Raw genomic sequence first — 21211 nt, forward strand, 5'->3', positions numbered from 1 at the left:
GAAGTGGGGGAGAGGAAAACGAGAGGCAAATGGCAAATAATGTAATGCGGGAGATAAGGGTTTGTGATGGGTACTTGGTATGTTGACTTTTGCGTAGACCTCCCCGGCAACGGCGCCAGAAATCCTTCTTGCTACCTCTTGAGCACTATGTTGGTTTTCCCTTGAAGAGGAAAGGGTGATGCAGCAAAGTAGCGTAAGTATTTCCCTCAGTTTTTGAGAACCAAGGTATCAATCCAGTAGGAGGCTACGCGCGAGTCCCTCGCACCTACACAAACAAATAAATCCTCGCAACCAACGCGATAAGGGGTTGTCAATCCCTAAACGGTCACTTACGAGAGTGAGATCTGATAGATATGATAGGATAATATTTTTGGTATTTTTATGATAAAGATGCAAAGTAAAATAAAAGCAAAATAAAAACGGCGCCAGAAATAGCTTGTTGTCGGGAGATTAATATGATGGAAAATAGACCCATTTGCGCGACTGTTAATGGGTTGTATTGTAGTCTAAAGCTTGGCTCTTCGGCTGTTTGTTTCAACAGGAGGGAGTAGAGTAGCATAAAGTAAGTAGTAGTAGTGTTATCAACCTCGGCCAGAGATCCTTTCTTGACTCCCTGCGAGAAAGCAATCCCAGAGCCATACTATCCAGTTCTCATCACAATCCAATTCACATCACAAGTATCCAGTTCTAGTTGTATCGATCGGGATAGAACTCCAAGTGTCCGTTACCGTAGGACAGGCTATTGATAGATGTTTTCTTCCCTGCAGGGGTGCACCAACTTACCCACCATGCTCGATTAACTCCAGCCGGACACACTTTCCTGGGTTATGCCCGGCCTCCGCCAAACAATACGCCGCAACCCGACCTAGGCTTAATAGAGAGGTCAGCACGCCGGACTAAACCTATGCCCCCAGGGGTCATGGGCCATCTCCCCGGGAACTCCTGCACGTTGCGTACGCGGCCGGTGAGCAGACCTAGCAACCTCCTTCAAAAAGGCAGGTGCTTACGCAGTCCAACCCACCGCACGCCGCTCAGTCGCTGACGTCTATTAAGCTTCGGCTGATGCATACGAGGCAGAACGCCCATACTATGCCCACGTGATGGTTAGTCCTATCAGGCCAGAGGCCCCTCGGATCACGCGGTAACAAGAAGAGACTCATGAAAGATGTGACCCCGTTGCCCCGTCTCGAGGACTTGCGGCAAGGTCTAGGAATGCCCGGCCACACCTCGTAATTATCTCGCGGGCACCCTCCAGGTCAACCCATCTCCACATCACTCGCGGGTACCCCTCAGGGTCGACCCGCCTTTCCAAGTAACAGTTGTAAAGTCCAAGTATCCGTGTGTCCAAACATCAAGGGGAAAACCCGAGGAATCACCCCCGGTGAATTCCACTCGATGTAATCATCAAGGTGAACGTAAGAGGAACCACCCCAGAGGTTCACACTTGAGGGGTTGCATGACAGAGTCGTATCGGAAGTGGTTAAGGAGGAAATCACCCTCGATGACCACGACTGAATAACTACACTACAGGGTTAACATCAGAAGTGCTGAAGAGGTCTCACCCTCGGCACTCGATAGTAACCCAGTAGTGTCGAGCAACTAAGGGGAAAGTGATGTGCGGTGCCTGGTCTTCGATCCCGTTGATCGGGTCTTCAATGATGAAGCAGGGGCAACAAGGACAAGGTGGGGGTCACTGATGGATCACTAACCAACCTATACTAAGCAGTTTAGGATAAGCAGGTAAGGTACAACAGCAGATACAAAAGCAGGCTATGCATCAGAATAGGAGCAAACAATAATAGTAGCAAAATCTAATGCAAGCATGAGAGAATGGAATGAGCGATATCGGGATGATCAAAGGGGGGGCTTGCCTGGTTGCTCTGGCAAGGAGGGGTCGTCGTCGACATAGTTGATCACAGGGGCAACATCAGTCACGGGGTCTACCGAAGAGAAGAGGGGGAAGAAACAATGAATATAAAGCAAACAAAGCATCATAAAGCATAACATGGTAATACGCGGTGTTAGAGGTGAACTAACGCAGTGCTAGACATTGCCGACGGAAAGGGAAAACATCCGGAGGGGTTTTTCCGACGTCTGATGTTTTCCGCACAGATGAAAAGAGAGGGGACGGTTCCATGTTCAGCATGCTAGGGGCATGTGACGGATGAACGGACCGCGTATCCTGATTCGTTGGATTTTTCTGAGCAACTTTCATGTAGAAAACATTTTCATCCGAATTACGATTATTTTCTATGAATTTTCAAATATTAAACCATTTTCTGGATTTATTTATATTAACAGAAATTGAATATGACGTCAGCATGACGTCTTGATGACCTCAGCAGTCAACAGAGCGGCTGACCAGGTCAAACCTGACCAGTGGGTCAAGTGGGACCCACATGTCATACACAGTGGGGCTAACAGTGGTTTAAATTAAATTAAATTAACTATATTAGAACCTGGGCCCACCTGTCAGTCACTATTTGGGTTAACTAAACTAATTTAATTAATTCATGTTAATTAGGGGGGTAGGCCCCACTGGTCAGTGGCTGGGGGTTGCCTAGTCAGCAGGGTTGACTGGTCAACCCAGTCAACTAGGGTCCCTGGGCCCCACTGGCGGTGACCCAGGGCGGGCCCCAGGTGTGCCACGTCGGTGGCGGTGCCGGAGATGGCTCCGGCGAGCGCAACGCGGCGGAACATCGCCGGACTTCGCCGAAAAATCGCTACGGGGCACGGGGAGAGGTGCGACTAGGTGCGTTCGATTGGGCGTTCGACGCCGCGTCCGTCCATTGTGGCGGCGCGGCCCGTAATGGGCTAGAACAACGACGGCGAGAGGCGGGGCGGATGTCGGCGTTCGGGCGCGGTCGGAAACGAGGCCAGAGGGCGCGGGGAGGCTCGGTCGCGAGCTCGTTGAGCTCCAGGGAGCACCAGGAGCACGGCGGAGGCCTCAGGAGAGCGTGACAAGAACCATGGCCACGGCGGCGAGGTGATCTACGGCGGCGAGCTCTCGGCAACGGCGACGAGCTAGCTACGGCGCGCGAGGGAATTAACAAGGAGGAGCAGAAAGCGGAGGAGCTCACCGTGCGGCACGCAAGATGGCCCTTGGAAGATTAGTAGCAGCAGAACGGCGGAATCGTTGGAGAAGCGCCGACGATCCGAGGAAGAAGAAAGGGGTCGATCCGTGGCTGCGGCGTCGTAGAGCTCGAGCTCGAGGTCGGGGATGTTGCAGCGGAGCTCGACGGAGCTCGTGGACGTCGTGGCGAGGTGCGAGGAGCGTTGTGGCTACACGGTCGACGGCGGAGGACGGCGGCGGGCGCGCTCGGGCAGTGGGGAGAAAGGGCGAGCGCGAGCGAGGAAGAGAGGGGAGTGGATCTGGGAGGGGGCGAGTGGGAGAGGTGGCAGGGGGGAGGCCGAGGCGTCGCCCTTATCCCCTCGGGGCGGCGCCGACGAGGTGGGTTTGTTGGCGACCGCGCCCTGTAGCGGCGTGCGACCGAGGAACAGGAAGTGGGTGCAGTGCGGGGAGCTGGGCGGCCTGGGTCGGCCAAGTGGGCTGAGGCCCAAAGGGGGGGACGCGGTGGCCAGCTGGGCAAGTTGGCTCGGGCCAGGCACTGTGCACTCGGCCCAGTGCACAGTGGCATGTGCTCTTTCTCCTTTCTTTTTCTTTTTTAATTAAATAGAGAGAGTAAAAGATTTATTTGAGCATCCAAAGGATTTAGGAAAAATATGGGACTTGGCCCATTAATTCCTCCATATTTTTAGGTATTGCCACAAATAGCTTGGAGGCAAGAGGATTTGACTAGGAATTTTGGAAATTGGGAATGGCATATTTAAATGCTGCTGGAACACTAATTAATTTCCAGGGGCAATTTGGGAACTCCAAAGATTTTGGTTTTAACATGAAAAATACTTAGAGAATATTTGTCATATTGTGAACTATTTTGATTGCATGAAAGAAGAAGCAAATATTTGACATGCAATTTGAGTTTGAAGCAGATTTTGGACAAGTGGCATTTAGGCATGATGATCATGATGACATGACCTTTATTAGGGGGAGATTACTGTCGTGCGATGCTGGGGATGTTACAAGTCTCCTCCACTACAAGAAATCTCGTCCCGAGATTTAAGTGGGGAAGTAAAGAGTAACTTCGGGAGAACTGGCCCTTATAAGGTTAATTATCTAATGAACAATTCAAGGAATGAGGCAGAAGTATCTCTCGAGTAGAAACTTAATAAACATCGAGAGCAAAGTAAGAAGGTACAATAGGAAGTTTCAACCGAATGGGCAAACGATTGATACCTGAACAGAGTGTGAGAAAGAGGTTCAGAGCATCGGGAATAGATCATCTCTCGGAAGGTGGCTCGTGACATGATACGAAGCAAAATGCAAGAATATTTCGGAATCAAAGATATACAGGAGAGTCAGGTTCCGATCCTGTGGAACTGTGGGTTATGAGCCCACCATGTGGGTTAAAAGTAGAAAGAGGGCCGATAGCAAGGCATGTCAGAGAATAATCTATCAGTTATGTCGACAACAACATCGGTACCATGGGCGAGGGACGAAGAGAACCATTTTCCTGCTCGTTGAAACGAGGCGGGCCAATAGGCAAAGTTCTCGTCCACCGACGGTTACCGGAATGTTAACAACAATAGTAACAGGGTCTTACTGACAGAGTTGTACACCGAGGTGTTTACCTAAGCAGAGAATTACCTCTGCTCGGATAAGTTAGATTACAAGAAACGTTAAACAAACCAAAGGAAAGGAAAATATGATTATCAAATCAAACAACCCAATGGAAAGGAATATGTGTTTACACATAAAAGTTGGGAGTATATCCTTCCCAAGGAAAAGCGGAGCAGGACATACATGATAGGATAGCAAGTTCAAAAGCATTTAGATAATGGGGAGAGGGAAGAATCATGATATTACCCATACAACGGTGTGATGGTAATTGAACGAGAAACATTTTGTATTATGCTTCTGATGTTCTTGTTGATATTCGGAATACCTCAGTCATGCTTTGAGGTAGCATTAACATGGTGTTCCAAGTAGTGGTTTGAGTTGAAGATCACAAGAAATACTCAAGGAACAATTGCAGGAATAGCAAGGAGTCCAAGGTATAACCAAGACATGATCAAACATGTGTTGGAAAGAAGACAAGGGGGTTGTCGATGATAACTCAAATCATCGAAGGTCAAGGATGGTATTTCTCACCATGAATTCAATTTTCATCTCAACAGAAGTCAAAATGTTGATGTTGATCATGACGCATTTGTTGAGAGGCTCTATGAAGATGCCATCAAGGAGCGATGCCATCAAGCAACAAGAAGGATGAAGTGAAAGGCTATTGGAACCACGGATACGACACAAGCTCGAAATCAAGCTTGTTGTTCGAGGTGAAATGATAAGATGAAGAAGATCGACGTAAGCTTAGCTCGTCGTCGGTAGTTGCTCCGGGAAGAAGGACCGGGTAGCACAGTTAAAATTAGCTCGATAATGATATAGCCGATCAGGATAGGAATGATGTGATGGAGTATCATTCCAATGAGAATTCACAAGAGGTAGTGCAATGACACAATATCCTTGAGATAACAGGGGCAATACTCGAGGTAGATCAAAATAGAGGTTGGACAGATGAAATGATCTGCAGAAGACAAGTATTTAACTTGTCCGGGAAATGGAATCAAGGAGAAAATATGGTCGGAACCACGATTGCAAAGAATCAATTTAAAGATGCAAGATGAGCTTATACCAAGGGAACATTTGATTATAAGAGAAGCTTCCATGATAAGATCGGTATCGTGTCCATGGGCATGAACGCAAGGTTCAAGGTCGACTCCCACTTCTCCAATACACAACTTTTCATTCACTTCTTGATTTTGAAGAATTTGTAGTGTTGAAATTTTATCTGACGAAACGCTAGTAGAGTATAACCTGCATAACTTTCGAGTTCACAGATTAGGGAAGGCATAGGTTCAACCCATTGGGGCATCTTAGGAACATATAATGCAAACTTCAGGAGTAAATAACTCAAGCTCAGAAGTAGAGCCTGGTTAGCAAAAGGCAGGTGATACAATTTACCGAAGGCACTATGTATCAGGGGAAGAACTCAAGGGTTTGAGAATTAGGCAGGAACAATCAGATAATAATCCACAAACGGATATAGCGGACCGCAAAGAATCTGATGTGAGTATCAGTGCTCAACCAGAAGAAGAAATAGTGCAAAGGCATCGGATTATAGAAATATCTGGATAATTTCAAAGCTTAATTACAAAGGAATTAAGATTTTTCATATTAGAAGATCAGAAGCAGACACTCTGATCAAAAGACAAGTAAGTTGAACAGATATAGATCGACAATCAATTAAGGTTTGGTTTGCCGAGAACCAGCTCATGTCCGGAGTGACGTCTGAGCCGGAAAGATCATTTAAAAGGATCAACTGATGATTGCGCGCATTCGCTCACATGTTGAATCAATAGGAACAAGATGACGGTGTCAAATGATACTAATGAATATTGCTAGACATAAGAGAAGCAACCATAATGTAAGAAGACAAGTAATTGCCGAGCAATAGTTTGAAGAGGATTCTCGGAAGATCGAATAGTATTTTAGAGAATCTTATGAAGCATACGAACAACTGGGGATGAACGGATACTCGATAAGTGTGAGGAATTATCCGTAGGGGTATTCATGTGGTAAAGAACTGCAAGGCAGTAAGCTCAAAGGATTCTCGGGTCAACGGAGAGTATTTTAGGGCATCTTGAAATAACAAGAGCAACAAGGAATGATTGTATGAATGACAAGTGTATGTAGTTATCCATAAGGATATATCGGTGGTAGGGAATTGCAAAAGCGACAGGCACAAAGTCTCAAGAGAACATCATAGAGTATCTTCAGAATCTTCTGGTGCAGCAGGCGATCATCTGTAATAAGGGGCTCTCCGGGAGGAAGTGGGTACGAGAGCCTAATGTCAGAGTTAGTAAAATGTTTAACCCGAATAGACGAGAGATCAGAGTCCGAGAGTATAGACGAGGAATAAAAGATCCTAATACCACCCAATAGCGACGTGGGCCCGTAAGCCACACAGCCAAGTTAGTAAAACAGTTTTGGATGACTAGACTCAACTTCGGCCAAGGATTTGGAAAGGGGGCTACCTATAGGCAGTCGGCTCTGATACCAACTTGTGACGCCCTCGATTCAATCATACACTAATCATACACGCAAATGTGTACAATCAAGATCAAGGACTCACGGGAAGATATCACAACACAACTCTAGACACAAATTAAAATAATACAAGCTTTATATTACAAGCCAGGGGCCTCGAGGGCTCGAATACATAAGCTCAAAAACACAAGAGTCAGCGGAAGCAACGATATCCGAGTACAGACATGAGTTAGACAAGTTTGTCTTAAGAAGGCTAGCACAAAAGCAACTATGATTGAAAAGGCAAGGCCTCCTGCCTGGGAGCCTCCTAACTACTCCTGGTCGTCGGCGGTCTCCACGTAGTAGTAGGCATCGGCGGTGGCATCTGGCTCCTGGGCTCCGACATTTGGTTGCATCAACCGGAAAGAAGAAGAAAGGGGGAAAAGGGGGAGCAAAGCAACCGTGAGTACTCATCCAAAGTACTCGCAAGCAAGGATCTACACTACATATGCAACATTATCAAAGGAAGGCTGTATATGTGGACTAGGCTGCAGAAATGCTAGAATAGAGGGGAGAACCTAGTCCTATCGAAGACTAGCATCTTCTGGAAACCACCATCTTGCAGCAACAGGAGGGAGTAGAGTAGCATAAAGTAAGTAGTAGTAGTTTTATCAACCTCGGCCAGAGATCCTTTCTCGACTCCCTGCAAGAAAGCAATCCCAGAGCCATACTATCCAGTTCTCATCACAATCCAATTCACATCACAAGTATCCAGTTCTAGTTGTATCGATCGGGATACAACTCCAAGTGTCCGTTACCGTAGGACAGGCTATTGATAGATGTTTTCTTCCCTGTAGGGGTGCACCAACTTACCCACCACGCTCGATTAACTCCAGCCGGACACACTTTCCTGGGTTATGCCCGGCCTCGGCCAAACAATAGGCCGCAACCCGACCTAGGCTTAATAGAGAGGTCAGCACGCCGGACTAAACCTATGCCCCCAGGGGTCATGGGCCATCTCCCCGGGAACTCCTGCACGTTGCGTACGCGGCCGGTGAGCAGACCTAGCAACCTCCTTCAAAAAGGCTGGTGCTTACGCAGTCCAACCCAGCGCACGCCGCTCAGTTGCTGACGTCTATTAAGCTTCGGCTGATGCATACGATGCAGAACGCCCATACTATGCCCACGTGATGGTTAGTGCTATCAGGCCAGAGGCCCTTCGGATCAAATATCCAAATCGTAGTGGATTAGGAGCACGCGGTAACAAGCAGAGACTCATGAAAGATGTGACCCCGTTGCCCCGTCTCGAGGACTTGCGGCAAGGGCTAGGAATGCCCGGCCACACCTCGTAATTATCTCGCGGGCACCCTCCAGGTCAACCCGTCTCCACATCACTCGCGGGTACCCCTCAGGGTCGACCCGCCTTTCCAAGTAACAGTTGTAAAGTCCAAGTATCCGTGTGTCCAAACATCAAGGGGAAAACCCGAGGAATCACCCCCGATGAATTCCACTCGATGTAATCATCAAGGTGAACGTAAGAGGAACCACCCCGAGGTTCACACTTGAGGGGTTGCACGACAGAGTCATATCGGAAGTGGTTAAGGAGGAAATCACCCTCGATGACCACGACCGAATAACTACACTATAGGGTTAACATCAGAAGTGCTGAAGAGGTCTCACCCTCGGCACTCGATAGTAACCCAGTAGTGTCGAGCAACTAAGGGGAAAGTGATGTGCGGTGCCTGGTCTTCGATCCCGTTGATCGGGTCTTCGATGATGAAGCAGGGGCAACTAGGACAAGGTGGGGGTCACTGATGGGTCACTAACCAACCTATACTAAGCAGTTTAGGATAAGCAGGTAAGGTACAACAACAGATACAAAAGCAGGCTATGCATCAGAATAGGAGCAAACAATAACAGTAGCAAAATCTAATGCAAGCATGAGAGAATGGAATGGGCGATATCGGGATGATCAAAGGGGGGGGGGGCTTGCCTGGTTGCTCTGGCAAGGAGGGGTCGTCGTCGATGTAGTCGATCACAAGGGCAACATCGGTCTCGGGGTCTACCGGAGAGAAGAGGGGGAAGAAACAATGAATATAAAGCAAACAAAGCATCATAAAGCATAACATGGTAATACGCGGTGTTAGAGGTGAACTAACGCAGTGCTAGACGTTGCCGACGGAAAGGGAAAACATCCGGAGGGGTTTTTCCGACGTCTGATGTTTTCTGGACAGATGAAAAGAGAGGGGAAGGTTCCATGTTCAGCATGCTAGGGGCATGTGACAGATGAACGGACCGCGTATCCGGATTCGTTGGATTTTTCTGAGCAACTTTCATGTAGAAAACATTTTCATCCGAGTTACGGTTTATTTTCTATGAATTTTCAAATATTAAACCATTTTCTAGATTTATTTATATTAAGAGAAATGGAATATGACGTCAACATGACGTCTTGATGACCTCAGCAGTCAACAGAGCGGCTGACCAGGTCAAACCTGACCAGTGGGTCCAGTGGGACCCACATGTCATACACAGTGGGGCTAACAGTGGTTTAAATTAAACTAAATTGACTATATTAGAACCTAGGCCCACCTGTCAGACACTATTTGGGTTAACTAAACTAATTTAATTAATTCATGTTAATTAGGGGGGTAGGCCCCACTAGTCAGTGGCTGGGGGTTGCCCAGTCAGCAGAGTTGACTGGTCAACCCAGTCAACTAGGGTCCCTGGGCCCCACTGACAGTGACCCAGGGGCGGGCCCCAGGTGTGCCACGTCGGTGGCGGCGCCGGAGATGGCTCCGGCGAGCTCAACACGGCGGAGCATCGCTGGACTTTGCCGGAAAATCGCTACGGGGCACGGGGAGAGGTGCGACTAGGCGCGTTCGATCGGGCGTTCGACGCCGTGTCCATCTACGGTGGCGGCGCGGCCCGTAATGGGCTAGAACGACGACGGCGAGAGGCGGGGCAGACGCCGGCGTTCGGGCGCGGTCGGAAACGAGGCCAGAGGGCGCGGGGAGGCTCGGTCGCAAGCTCGTTGAGCTCCAGGGAGCACCAAGAGCACGGCGGAGGCCTCAGGCGAGCGTGACAAGAACCATGGCCACGGCGGCGAGCTCTCGGCAACGGCGACGAGCTAGCTACCGCGCGCGAGGGAATTAACGAGGAGGAGCAGAAAGTGGAGGAGCTCACCGTGCGGCACGAAAGATGGCCCTTGGAAGATTAGTAGCAGCAGAACGGCGGAATCGTCGGAGAAGCGCCGACGATCCGAGGAAGAAGAAGGGGGTCGATTCGTGGCTGCGGTGTCGTAGAGCTCGAGCTCGAGGTCGGGGAGGTTGCAGCGGAGCTCGTGGACGTCGTGGCGAGGTGCGAGGAGCGTTGTGGCTACGCGGTCGACGGCGGAGGACGGCGGCGGGCGCGCTCGGGCAGTGGGGAGAAAGGGCGAGCGCGAGCGAGGGAGAGAGGGGAGTGGATCTGGGAGGGGGCGAGTGGGAGAGGTGGCAGGTGGGAGGCCGAGGCGTCGCCCTTATCCCCTCAGGGCGGCGCCGGCGAGGTGGGTTCGGTGGCGACCGCGCCCTGTAGCGGCGCGCGGCCGAGGAACAGGAAGGGAAGGTGCGTGTGGGGAGCTGGGCGGCCTGGGTCGGCCAGGCGGGCTGAGGCCCAAAGGGGGGACGCGGTGGCCAGCTGGGCCAGTTGGCTCAGGCTAGGCACTGTGCACTCGGCCCAGTGCACAGTGGCCTGTGCTCTTTCTCCTTTCTTTTTCTTTTTTTAATTAAATAGAGAGAGGAAAATATTTATTTGAGCATCCAAAGGATTTAGGAAAAATATGGGACTTGGCCCATTAATTCCTCCACATTTTTAGGTATTGCCACAAATAGCTTGGAGGCAAGAGGATTTGACTAGGAATTTTGGAAATTGGGAATGACATATTTAAATGTTGCTGGAACACTAATTAATTTCCAGGGGCAATTTGGGAACTCCAAAGATTTTGGTTTTAACATGAAAAATACTTAGAGAATATTTGTCATATTGTGAACTATTTTGATTGCATGAAAGAAGAAGCAAATATTTGACATGCAATTTGATTTTGAGTTTGAAGCAGATTTTGGAAAAGTGGCATTTAGGCATGATGATCATGATGACATGACCTTTATTAGGGGGAGATTACTGTAGTGTGATGCTGGGGATGGTACACATAGTATAGAAAACAATCGGAAACTAACCTTTTATGAATAGCCAAAGAAATGGTTTACAATTCTCCATGCTAGACATCTTAGAGACTACACCATACAAGGCACATCAAGACAAGGGGCAAAACTGAAATCTACAGAACAAGAATTGTGCCATATCCTACCAAGAGTTTGTGAGCACATTCGTAACGCATAGCGAAACAGTATGAATTAACATAATTTCAGTTGATTGGCTTAAATTTGTAGACTGATTCATATACACACAACACATCTATTGTTCTCCCATAACAAAAAGAATGTCACGTCTTTATGAGTTGGCAACTAATACATTATATACATGGAACAAACTGAGAAAACTGTTGTTAATAAGAAAGATTCAGAGGGAAAATGGATGATCGAAATCATACATTCATATAAAATGTCGCGTACTATTGGTTAATTCCCCATTCTTGCAATAACTTGGATGCATATTGTTTGGTGCAAACAGCAAAATATTCAGCATGGATTTCTTATATCTTTAGAATTCATGTTACAACATAAGAATTCAGGATACTACTATACTACACTGAAATCTAAACATGAAACCCCTCACCCACTGACTTAATTAAACCAAACAATCTAATACTCTAAACCGAAGTTTGCCTCTAGTCATCTCAAAATCAGGGAGTCCACACACCAAATAACAGAGAACAAAGTTCCACCGTTGGCATCATCTGAAGAATGAAACCTTAACAAAATCAAAAAGCAGTTATACAGGAAACAAGTATTACCAGGATTGGAGATCTTCCAGTCCGGGATGGGCAGCGCTGCCGCGGGCTACACCTGCCCGACCACCGCCCTTTGCTTGTCGAGGAACCTCCGTGTCATGGAGTAGCAGAGCTCCAGGCCGGGGAGCGCCCTGTAGAGGTAACCATTGGACAAAAGCAAGAGAGTTATAGGCTAAACTCAGTAGCAAACCTGTAGGCATTAACATGGAAACCTATAAATATAATCTGTAGCTCATATGGGGATTAGCAAACATGGGCATTTTGACTCCCCAACCAAAGAAAGTGAGATGGTAGAATCATACCTAGCTATGTTTTCTCCATGGTAGCACGACATTACCAGCTCATGTCAGTAGCATCTAAGATGAAAAATCTCTGTAAAAGAAGCAATCATACATCCCAGTTAGCACCATCAAGTTACTGGTTCACATAAAAAAATTGCTTCAAGTTGGCCAAACTACAGCTCCTTCATTTTATAAACTACGTGAAGGATGAAGTACGATCCCATCCTGCACAAAAGTATGTTAGGGTGATATAGAAGATGGTAAGCAGTAAGTACAGTCTAATCCACATCTGTACACTGCCTGGAAAAATAATCTGAACAATATAGAACACTGCAACATAAAGTGCCTAATAAAGCACAAAAACGTGATGCAAGCAAAAACTGCAGAATGAAATTTAAAGCAATCTATAAAGGCTAAGGGCATAATTTTCTTTATCATAAGCGTCCTATGGAATTCAGAAAACTAAGTATCTTTTAGATCAGTACGGCATGATACAAAAAGTAATGTAATTAACATGCAGATTCATTTCAAAATCATCGAGATGCTTTGTAGAATCAATGGTGATGTTTGCCACTGTAAATAGTACTAATATTAAATTAGCACAACTAAAACTTAGATTAAATCGTATGCATGAAAATGCTAGTGTATTAATTTCTCTAGCTTCTATTGTCGAGATAACAGGTCTGCTCTCTTTATTGTTGAAGTTTCATTGTGATACACGAGATGAACCTGCATCTAGAGAAGCTGAGTTGAGCTCTCTTTTTATTTGGTCTATCATCAAGGTAGGCTATCGAATCTGGTAAACCAATGCACTATCTAATCAACTGAGGTTAAAACGTATACATATACAGTAGTATCAATCTGAAGAGGAGAGAAAGAAGAAAGAAGGTGCGTGAGGAAGGTTCGTGACAGCAAGTATTTTCTCATCTAAACTCTAATCAGTACTACTGATACTTCAATCAAATTTGGAGGCACTTGTGCAGGCACATGCCCCGCTTCCGGTACAAGTCTGCTGTGACGTGCAGGATATTGGCGAAGGCCTTTTTCAGCTGGTTCATCGCAAAAACATAGACGGCGTGCGTGACAGCGAGAGATGATTGAGGCGAGGACGCAGGGACTGACCTTATGGGTTGGCGGACGGCGACACGAAAGCCGGAGGGAGCCGGCCGTCTCTGCGACCCACGTTCCTCCTGCCAACAACAACGACGCCGTGGAACAGCGCTGCCGCTCGAGCTCCCTCCTGGGTCGACCTGGGAGAGAGAGAAACGGGGCGGCCGCACTCAACGCCGTCCGAGATGAAGAGGAAGAGGCGCCGAGGCGGTTGGATGGTGAGGTGGGAGGAGAGGCGGCGACGACCACACGCAGCAGCAACAGAGGTGGAGGAGCAGCAGAGGCGGCGGCAGGGGGGAGGGGGTTGGGGCGTGGGCGAGGCGATGGGCGACAGTGGCGGTGCCAAACCTTGTCGATGTGAAGGAAAAACAAGACAGATTTCTGGGAGAGGAAAGGAGAGATTGCGTGCGTCTGGAGAGAAGGGGATTTTCTATAGTTCTCTCTCTTTCTTCCAGACGAAGCGACGACTTGACCGACGCACCCAGCAACCAATCCCGCGCTGCGTTCGTTTTTTCCTCTTTTCTTATCGTTGCATACACTGTTCCTTTGCCGACGTGGAACCAGCGAGCGAGCGCCATTTGCGCGACTGTTAATGGGTTGTATTGTAGTCTAAATCTTGGCTCTTCGGCTGTTTGTTTCAAATAGCCATTCATTGAACGGAGGCTGCTGATGTGGCACATGCAGCGAGGTGGGATGTTTGCATGTAAAAAAATACAAGGTGACATGGGTGAGGCATGTGTGATGAGGTGGATAGGTTGCACGTCAAGATAATTGAGATAATGGGGATGAACTTCTTAAGTATATAGGATTACAGACGAATATCATCCTTTATCCATAATCATGTTGTGCAAATATTCCAATGCAACGCTAATTCAAATATAAATATTATAATCCAAACATGGAGTTTTCAATAAAATAGTACAAATTTGAATTCAACTTATTCAGACACATTTTGTAGTTCTCTCCTTGAAGTGCCCACAAATGCCCAACCAGTTCATTTCGAAGTTGCTCATGTGTTGCTCGATGGAGAATCTCTTGATGCATTTGGATAAAATCCTCAAATGCCGTCTGATTCTGCTCCGGAAGTTGTATAAGATCACCCGAACTCCGTCACCCTCATCCTCCACAACCATGTTGTGCATGATCACACAAGTTGTCATCAACTCCCACAACGTTTATTCATCCCATAGTTTTGTAGGTCCTCGAACAGCCGCAAAACAAGTTCACACAAGTTTTCTACAACATTTATTCATCCAAATGTCCTCTCGACATACTTTCTAACTCCTTCTTGTCTTTGGGTTAGAGATGGTCTTGACGAAAGTCGTTCATGTAGGATAGATACCATCACAAAGATAATAGCCCATGTTGTAGGAATGGCCATTGATGATATAGTTGAATGGAGTAGCTTCTCCCGCACACAACCTTGCAACCAATGGAGACCGCTCCAGCATGTTGATGCCATTATGAGACCTAAGCATCCCAAAGAAAGAGTGCCAAACCCATAGTTCTTGTGATGCAAGTGATTTAGGAATGATGGTGAGCTTCTTACAATGGCCCTGATATTGCCCGTGTAGAGCATATGAGCAATTCTTCCATTGCTAGTGCATACAATCTAGGGATTCGAGCATACTTGGCCACCCACTTGCTTTCGACACTGCCATGAGCCTTGCGGTGTCTTCAACAACTGGTTCTCTCAAGCACCCCGATCCAAACACCATGGCCACAGTAGTAGCAAACCTGACCATTTCGAGACATGGGCTTTCAGACATCTGAAGGTACTCATCCCATGAATCTGTGCCCGTGCCATAGGCAAGCATTCTCCATGCATCCATGCACTCTAGTGACCAAAGAATCCAATGTTTCCAGCGACATCCTTCTTCAAAATAAAGTAGTCATCATATGTCCAGACACCATTGTAGAGCGCGGTCGAGCACAGTTCGCCGGATCCGGAATCGACGACGGAAATAGATCTCAAATAACGCACCGGGGAGAAAGTAGCCGTCTATCAGCACCATATGCCACCGTGCCCTATTCCGGTTCATCACTCGTTGTTCCGGGATTGGTCCATTAAAATTGAGAACATGCTCCTCCGCACGTCGGGCATCTTCATTAACCCCCTGCATCGTTGTTGTTTCATCCTCATATTTGTTCTCATCTGACAAGGACGTATCAATGAACTCGACGTAGAAGTACTTCGCATATGAATCCAACGTGTTTGCTTCAAGTAAACAACAAAATGTCAATAAATTTGGCTATGGCCTTTGGTCGAACACTTGGCGGACGTGGTGTCCGTCATGGATGTTGAGATGTAGATACATATGTGTATTTCTTGTACAACAAGCCCTCCTCCTTCCATGTATAGTTGAGGACGTGGCTACCCTTTGTACTTATATATACGTGCATATTGCACCCGATCAATATATCGTGAGTTGCATAACCTTCTACATGGTATCAGCCTTCCTCCGATCCTCTACCCTAGCCGCGTCGCCGTCGCTTCCCAGCCGCCGCCGCTAGTTCCCTCGCACGCCCGCGCCGCCGACTACTCGCCGCCGCCGTGCCCCCTTCCCCACTGCTTCCGCTCCCGCCCCCGCGATCACCTCGCGCCTCTCACACCCCTAGCCACTACAAACCCTAACCCGCCCCGGCCGCCCCTAACCCTAGCTCCTGCCATGTCGGGATCCAACCTCTCCGACCGGTCCGCCGCCTCTACTCCTCCGGCCGTGAAGCCGCCGAATCCCTTCGACTCTTCCGCCGGCTCCACCGCCGCCACTCTTCCCGATCCTGCCTACATTCGTGATGTTCCCATCGAACGTCGCGTTCCGGTCATCCTCTCCCACAACGAGGCGAATTTTTATGCTTGGAAGACATACTTCAATCTCCTCTTTCGTGAGTATAACCTGCAGGACCACATCGACGGCACAGCCAACCTCTTCGTCCTGAACCGTGACGCCGACTGGCTAGCGATCGACGCCACCATCATCAGGTGGCTCTTCCTCACCGTGTCTAAGGACATCTTCCACACCGTCGTTCGCGACAAGGATTATGCATGCACGGTGTGGAACAAGATCGTCGGCCTCTTCACCGACAACAAGCTCCAACGGATCGTCTTCCTGCAGCAGGAGTTCTTCGGGTGCCATCAAAACGACTCCTCCGTCGACGCCTTCTGCATGCGTCTCAAGACCCTCTCCGACGAGCTCAATGACATCGGCTTCAAGGTGGGCGACGAGTTGCTCCTCTCCACCCTCACCGCCGGCCTCAATGAGGATCTCGGCAACGCCGCCTCCAACCTCACCCTCATGGCGAACCCTACCTACGAGCGGGCGGTGGCTTATCTTCGTCTCGAGGAACGCCGGTTGAAGCATCTTCGCTCCCGTGCCGTTCATACCGCCTTCGCCGCTGGCTACTCGCGCGGTGGCCCCGCGCCCTCAGGCGCGCCTCCCGGCTTCCCAGCGCCGTACCAGGCGCCCCGGCCACCGGCGCCTTCCGCGCCGCAAGGCGCCTACGGCGCCCCCTACCAGCAGCGGCCACCGGCTCCTCCCGCGGCTCTTCCTCAACAACCGCCGCAGCAACAGCCCCAGCAGCAGCAGCGCCAGAGGCGCCGCGGCCGCGGCAAAGGCCAGACGCAGCAGCAACAGCCGCGCCCCGGGCCTGTCCAGCAGCAGCCGACGCCGCCTTGGGGGGGGTGGCCACAACCCCTGGACAGGGTTTGTGCACGCCTACACCATGCCCGTGCCCCGCCCACCCGCTCCGAGCCTCCTTGGGCCCGGTCCCTCCAGCCATCAGGCATTCTTCGCCGGTCCGCAACCCGGTTCGGTCGCTCCACCGGCCTACTACTCTCCTACTCCGGTTGGCTATGGCGGGCCAACCACCAACACAGGCGTGACCGGCTCCTCCGGCTATCCCGCGCCGGTCTCTTATGATCCGGCCCTACTTGCTGCTCTTCATCAGCAGCCTCCGGCCGGGGCTTATTCCGGCGGTGGCGATTGGTTTATGGACACCGGTGCATCTTCGCACATGGCCGCTTACCCGGGTAACCTCTCTTCTGCGTCTCCTATTCACACTTCTTCTCGTATCATTGTCGGTAATGGTACTGGTCTCCCTATCACTCATATTGGTTCTACCAGTTTTCCTTCGAACTCTAGACCACTTTATCTCAATAATGTTCTTGTGTCTCCTGAACTCATTCAGAATCTAGTCTGTGTTCGTAAACTTTCTCGAGATAACTCTGTAACTGTGGAATTTGACGAAGTTGGTTTTTCTGTTAAGGACGCCCTCACCCGGATGGTTCTTCACCGCTGTGACAGTCCCGGCGATACATACTCCGTCCAGCCTCCATCATCTTCACATGCTGGACCAGTTGCACTCTCCGCCGGCGTTGATCTTTGGCACGCCCGTCTCGGTCATCCTAGCTCCACCGCTCTTCGTCACATTATTAGGGATTTTTCTTTTACATGTAATAAAACGGATGCGCACTCTTGTCACACATGCCGTCTGGGCAAACATGTTCGCCTTCCCTTTAGTGCTTCATCCACGGTTGCGTCGTTACCTTTTGAGTTAATCCATAGTGATGTCTGGACCTCTCCTGTTGCTAGTAATACTGGATTCTCATATTATCTTGTTATTTTGGATGACTACTCTCACTTTGTGTGGACCTTTCCATTACGTAAGAAGTCCGAAGTTGCTGCCACTCTTACGGCCTTCTACTCTTACGTGTCTACGCAATTTGGTCGTCCCATTCTAGCTTTGCAAACTGACAACGGAAAAGAATTCGACAACACCACCATCCGCAATCTTCTCTCCACACATGGCACTGTTTTTCGTCTTACCTGTCCATATACTTCACAGCAGAATGGTCGGGCGGAACGCATTCTTCGCACTCTTAACGATTGCGTCCGTACCCTCCTCTTCCACGCATACATGCCACCTCGCTTCTGGCCCGTTGCTCTCGCTACTGCCACCCTACTCATTAACCTTCGTCCCTGTCGCACCCGGTGGAACTTTACACCTCACCACCTCCTCTTCGGGTCTCCTCCTTCATACGACGGTCTTCGTATTTTCGGTTGTCTTTGTTATCCTAGTATTGCCGCCACCTCTCCTCATAAACTTGCCCCTCGTTCCCTTCCGTGTGTCTTCCTCGGTTACCCGGCTAACACCAAGGGCTATAGATGCTATGATCCGGTTTCTCACCGTGTCATCACATCCCGACATGTTTATTTCGATGAGTTGTGTTTTCCTTTTAAACAGGAACAGCAGGCGGCTTCTTCATCGGCGCCCGGCCCCTCTTTGGCCGACCCTGTCCGCCCTGGCTTTGCCCCACGGCGGAGGGCGCCCCTGGACGCATGGCACTCCGGCTCCTGCCCGCTGCTTCGCCAGGCTCACCGACCTACGAGCCGGCCTCCACGTCGGCCTCCCCGGCTGCTTCATCGTCGGGCCCCGCGCTGGCCTCTCCAGCTGCTTCATCGCCGGGCGCCGCGCCGGCTTCTGAGCCGGCCTCTCCGGCCTCTTCTTCGCGGGCTTCAGCGCCAGCCTCACCGGTCTTGCCGGCTGTTGTGCCAGCTCGCCCGCCGGGATCACCCGCTTCTCCCCCGACTTCTTCGCAGCCGGGCATGTCGCCGGCTTCTTCACCGCCGGGTTTGGCGCCGGCCCCGGTGTCTGCTGTTGTGCCACCACCCGCTGGCCCTGTCACTCGGTCGCGCCTGGGTGTCCATCGGCCTAGCACTCGCTACCCTCCGGATGAGTACACCTGCGTGGCTTCGACGTCTTCCTCGTCACCGTCACCCCTGCCGACCTTCGCCCGTTCCGCGCTTCGTGATCCCATGTGGTTCGCCGCGATGAAGGAGGAATTTGACGCATTGCAACGCAATCACACTTGGCAGCTCGTTCCCCGTCCCCCTCGGGCCAACATCATCACCGGGAAGTGGGTGTTCAAGCACAAGTTTCATCCGGATGGTACTCTTGACCGACACAAGGCCCGTTGGGTCGTTCGGGGTTTTCGTCAACGAGCAGGCGTTGACTTCACAGACACTTTCGCCCCGGTTGTCAAACCCGGGACGATTCGGACTGTCCTTCAGCTAGCGGTCTCTCGCTCCTGGCCTGTGCATCAGATGGATGTTTCGAATGCTTTTCTTCATGGGCATCTTGAGGAACAGGTGTTCTGTCAGCAGCCGACTGGGTTCGTAGATGAGTCTTCTCCAGATCATGTGTGCTTGCTTACTCGATCTCTGTACGGGCTCAAGCAAGCTCCTCGCGCGTGGTACCAGCGCATCGCAGCATTTCTTACTCAGCTTGGCTTCCGCTCCACTCGCTCCGACGCTTCACTATTTGTCTACCACCAGGGTGATGCTACTGCTTTTCTGCTGCTTTATGTCGACGACATCATCTTGACAGCATGCTCGACTGCCCTTCTTCGACAGCTCACGGATCGTCTTCGTGCTGAGTTTGCCATTAAGGACTTAGGTCCTCTGCACTATTTCCTCGGGATCGAGGTTATTCGTCGAGCAGATGGCTTCTTTCTTCATCAGCGGAAGTATGCTCATGAGCTTCTGGACCGTGCCGGGATGCTTAATTGCAAACCGGCTGCCACACCTGTTGATACGAAGGCCAAGCTCTCTGCCACAGATGGTTCTCCTGCTTCTGATGCTCCATTCTACAGGTCGATTGTTGGTGCTCTTCAGTACCTCACTCTTACTCGTCCGGAGCTCCAGTACGCTGTTCAGCAGGTGTGCCTTCATATGCATGCTCCCCGTGATGCTCACTGGACCGCAGTCAAGCGCATTCTGCGCTATATCCGTGGCACCTTGGATCTTGGGCTGTCACTTCAGGCTTCATCATCTATGGATCTGACGGCTTTTTCTGACGCCGATTGGGCCGGCTGCCCTGACACACGCCGCTCGACCTCTGGTTATTGCGTCTATCTTGGACCATCACTTATCTCCTGGTCGTCCAAGCGGCAGCCCGTTGTCTCCCGATCCAGTGCTGAAGCGGAGTACCGCGCCGTTGCCAACGTCGTCGCCGAGTGTTCCTGGCTTCGTCAGCTTCTGCATGAGCTCTTGTCTCTGGTTGACAAGGCCACGATTGTCTACTGTGACAATGTTTCTGCGGTCTACCTCTCTGCCAACCCGGTTCATCATCGACGCGCCAAGCACATTGAGATTGATATCCATTTTGCTCGCGAACAGGTAGCTCTTGGTCATGTACGCGTGCTGCATGTCCCTACGTCTCAACAATTTGCTGACATCATGACAAAGGGCTTGTCTACCGCGTCTTTCGAGGAGTTCCGATCCAGTCTTTGCGTCGACCATGGTGTCGCTTCGACTGCGGGGGGGGGTGTTGAGATGTAGATACATATGTGTATTTCTTGTACAACAAGCCCTCCTCGTTCCATGTATAGTTGAGGACGTGGCTACCCTTTGTACTTATATATACGTGCATATTGCACCCGATCAATATATCGTGAGTTGCATAACCTTCTACAATGGATTGAAAAATGTGCATGGGCGGTACCTGGGCGGCGGCTGGACCAGGGGTGGAAGGGAGGCGCAAGCAAATCAGGGCTAGAGCTCAGGTTGCGTGGCAAAGGTTCGACAATGTTGAGTAACGTGATTGTATTAGGAAACATAGGTTAGACTAGGAAATATTTGGCTTGCTTTGTACTCCAAATAGATCATGTACTCCTATATATATGCCCACGAGGCTCAAGAAATACATCAAACTATTCCATCAATC

This window comes from Aegilops tauschii, chromosome 1 (assembly GCF_002575655.3).
Source record: "Aegilops tauschii subsp. strangulata cultivar AL8/78 chromosome 1, Aet v6.0, whole genome shotgun sequence".
NCBI lineage: Eukaryota > Viridiplantae > Streptophyta > Magnoliopsida > Poales > Poaceae > Aegilops > Aegilops tauschii.